Genomic DNA, 4,359 nt, shown 5'->3' on the forward strand with positions numbered 1-4,359 from the left:
TATGTGCATCCTAGCATCGGACTCTGATAAATAAGTATGTATCCAGACATAACTACAGGAACCAGGATAATGGAAAGAAACAGGGAGGTAAAGGAAAAGAAAGAATCTGAAAGTGAAGAACGGTAGGAAACAGGCATTAATAAGGGAGATATGAATAAAAATGGGGTTATTTTAAGGGGAGGAGGGAGGGAGAGTTATACAGGGAATCCTGGGGATAAAGGGAAAGAAGGAGTTCAAGAGAGGTGGGACCATAGGACAAGGGTATTATTAAAGGAGAAATGGGGAAAATGTGGGCACTTTACATGGGAAAACCATGGTGGAAGGGTTAGACAATGCGAGAGATAAATAATGCCTAGCTAGTTAAAAAAAAAAAAAACAGAGGGAACCATATTAATCAAACAACCTGCTGACAAATTATACATACAACTAGCTCAAGGAATACAATATATGTCTAGACAAGGTTTATCTGAGAGCCTTTGGTCTTTGCCCAAGCTTTATCTACATAGCATATCATAATTAAAAGTACCAGACTGGTGGAACTAACCTTCTTGGATGTCTAACAAACATACTTTGAGGTCTATACTAATTTGGTCAGAGGGACATAAAGGACAGTTTTTGCTACTTGCTCTCCTAGGTCAGCTAAGCTCCAGGGGACTATGAGCGTCTCTCAAAATGTCCTATAACTGTGGTGAGTCACCTGTCCTCTTGATCAAGGAGGCCATGGAGACCCCACCAAATGGACTTGAACCAGTGTCCCATCTACAAAAAAGAGGGTCAACACAGAGAACACATTATCTCCATGCTTCCAAGTGAAGCCAGCCATGGTCAAGTAGGACCTTTGACTTATCTTCACAAAGATGGAACTGGTAAAAGAAAGGATCCAGGGGCTCCTCCCAAGCCCATGTGACCCCTGAGGAACAGATCCTCAAATGACCTTAAGAGTAAAAATAAATTGGTTTATCTGAGCCAACTGTATGGTCTTAAACACCCCAAAAGAAAGTATAACCAATGATTAAAGGAATCGATATAATTCTTTAAGAGTCCATGTGTGTAGCTAAAAGCTACATAACAAGAAACAATGCCAGACAGGAGATACCTTCCTTTGAATTGTTGGCCAGAGTGGCCCAAGAGACTCCCAGACAGTAACTCAGCATAGACCTGGGAAAATGAACATCAGACCCCAATCTTATCTAAAGGAATATTGGCAACTCATTGCTGCTAGATGAGGAAGAGCTGATCTTCCTAAAACAAGGAAATCTAGATAGGCTGACTAGATGCAGCAAATGGATAAGCACTGGAGAACGGCTGGGGGTGCCGACAACATAGTGGACAGTAACAGGGATTACAGAGTATATGGACTCCAGTGGGGGGGGGCTATGGGAGGGTGCTATTTGGGATGTGGGTATACAGATGAATAAGATTGTTTGGGATGTTCTGTATGAAATACACAAAAAAAATCAACAAATTTTAAAAATGAGCTATATTTAGGAAGAAGCATAAAAATTTGCTCCATGTTAATTAGTACAGGTAAAACACATTACCATTGAAATCTACTTGATGATTTTATATCGGTGCTCAGGTAGATCTCAGAAAGTAACCAATGGTGACTAGTAGTAATCAGACACATAGAAATTAGAAACACATGTGCAAACATCTAAGTGTTAGTAGCATTAAAAATGAGTTTTTCTGTATGAAACAGTATATTTTAAAATGAAATGGACATCTTTTTTAAAGGTTAAAACCTCATTCAATTTTATGTCTGTTAGGGTTTATACTGAGTTCAATATTGTATAACTGTATTAATTCAACTGTGAACCTAAAAATTTACAGGCAATATTGAAAGAGATGCATCTTTGCTCTGGAAATTGTTAGTGAATATGTTAGTGCTGTGATGAAATGCTTCTTCTAATCATGTGGTTATTAAATAAATAACTTTTTAAAAAATTACATGGTTGGACAGATGATCCTTATGTGGCTTTTATTTTTCTGGAGGAGACTCATGAGAAGGTAAAAAAATAGTGATAAGGCAGTGATCCTGTGTAAAACAGCAATCAGAGCTCTAAAATTAAATATCGAGGAGCTGCAGGCTACTAAGGAAACAACTGAAGATGTCGAAGAAATGCTCAACATCTCCCTGGTGTGACATCAGCTCACAGTCGTTTCTATGATCTCTCCAGTAAATAAATATTATCAAACAGTTTGAAACCATGCATCCTACTACAAAGAGGCTCTATAGTTTTTGGGCTGTGTTGACATCAAGGATCTGACAGTGTCAGACTAGCAGGAAAGAGCCTTCACATTGGGCCCTGCAGGACTTCTCGGCAAGGGAGTTCTTAACTTTGGAGAACTCCTCATTCATCCTGTGCTGGAGTCACCGAGGAACAATGTCCAGAAGTAGCTAATTGACACTTTGTATTCCTTCCATAGTGGTGATATAGATAGGTTTCAGATACTGAAGTTTGCCTGGGACCAGCAGCCTGACTTAGCAGCCAACAGGGCCCAGCTACTGAGGAAGACTCAGCTGTTGTGCCTTATGGAGATGACTTTCACATGGCCTGCCAACCACCGACAGCTCACTTTTGAAGAAATTGCCAAAAGTGTTAAAGTCACTGTGAAATAGGTGGAGTTGCTGGTAGTGAAGGCACTCTCAATGGGGCCAGTAAGAGGCACCGTAGATGAGGTGGACAAGCAGGTTCATATGACCTGGGTACAGCAACATATTGAGGGGATGAAGGACCATCTGAACCTATGGTGCACTGACATGAAGAACATGGAAATGCTGGTGGAGCACCAGGTGCAAGACATCCTCTCTTAGTCTCCCAGTGTCCTGTGCCCCTGCCTCATCCAGCAAGGCATTTCTGTGGTCCATGAACCTATCAGTAGAGAAAATATGCATAAAATTGGAATGGGGGTTGGGATCCTGCTGAATAGGAACTGTTCTTGTTGTAAAACCAGAGGACTGTCACTGATGGGGGCATGATTACTTGGAAAAGGCTCCTGTGTGAGGTGTGTTGTAGTCTGCAAAGGAGGGTGGTGAGTCCTCCAGGCTGGGTGACGAGGCAGGGCTAAAATGGGAATAGGGATGGAGTAGTCTCCACCCACCTATGCTTGAGTGAACCTTTTTCTATTTAGTTTAAGAATGTTCCTGTAATAAATTACTTTGCTTTGAAAAAATTGAAATTTGCATTTTTAATCAACTCAGAATTATTTCTGACTCCACATCCATCACTCTCTGCTTTGGTCACCTAAAGTAGCTATCCTTCAAAAGATTCATTTTATTTCACCTGCTTCCTAGTTAAAAAGTCAAAGGAAGAAATGATATGCAGATTTTGTATTAGTAACTTTTCTGTTGCTATAAGACACCATGACCAAAGCAACTTGTAGAAGGAAGAGCTTATTTGGCTTATGATTCCAGAGGGATTAGCATCCATAATGGTGGGGCAGGTATGGTGGCAGAGGTGGCCAGAACAGAAAGCTGAGCAATCACATCTTCAAATAGGCACAGGAAGCAGTGAGGGACTGGAAATATGGCAAGTCTTAAAAACTCTCTCTTTCTTCTAACAGTTTCAGAGTCTCAGGTTTCACATTGAGGTCTTTGATCCATTTGGAGTTCACTTTTGTGCAGAGTGATAGATAAGGATCTAATTTCATTCTTCTACAGGTAGAGATCCAGTTTTGCCAGCACCAATTGTTGAAGATGCTGTCTTTCCTCCAGTGTGTGTCTTGGCACCTTTGCCAAATATCAGGTGGCTGAAATTGCATGCATTCATGGTTTGGTCTTCAATTATGTTCCATTGATCTCTGTTTCTGCTTTTGTGCCAATACCATGCAGTTTTTATGACTATATCTCTGTAATAGTTTGAGATCTGGTATGTTAATCTCTCCAGCACTGCTCTTTGTGTTCAAAGTTGTTTTGGCTGCCCATGGTCTTTTGTGCTTTCAGATAAATTTTAGGAAGATTTTTTTCTAGCTCTGTGAAGAATGTTATGAGGATTTTGATTGGCAGTGCATTGAATGTGTGGATTGCTTTTGGTAGGATGGTCATTTTCACCATGTTAATTCTACTAATCCATGAGCACAGGTCTTTCCATCTGATGTCTTCCCCAATCTCTTTCTTCAAAGATTTAAATTTTTCATTGTAGAGATATTTAATGTCTTTGTTCAGGCTTATTCCTAGACTTTTTTTATTTTTATTTTTTTGAGGTGAGAAAAGAAGAAATTTATTGGAATGTACAAGCTGCTGGACTGCTCCCACGGAAGAAAGGGAGCAGCAGTTTCTTGTCACAGCAGGCTGGATTTTATAGGATTTTCCTTTTGTGGGTAGGGGGAGGTGAGACTGTAGCAGGAAGGCGAGTCACT

General features: G+C 40.4%; 1 pseudogene; it reads left to right on the forward strand.

Moving 5' to 3' along the window:
• Positions 1–2,815, forward strand: part of LOC103729000 — a 15,065-nt pseudogene extending 12,250 nt beyond the window's left edge.
• Positions 2,816–4,359: the final 1,544 nt, after the last annotated feature.

Source organism: Nannospalax galili, unplaced genomic scaffold (genome assembly GCF_000622305.1).
Source record: "Nannospalax galili isolate Female #2095 unplaced genomic scaffold, S.galili_v1.0 scaffold511, whole genome shotgun sequence".
Classification (NCBI taxonomy): domain Eukaryota; kingdom Metazoa; phylum Chordata; class Mammalia; order Rodentia; family Spalacidae; genus Nannospalax; species Nannospalax galili.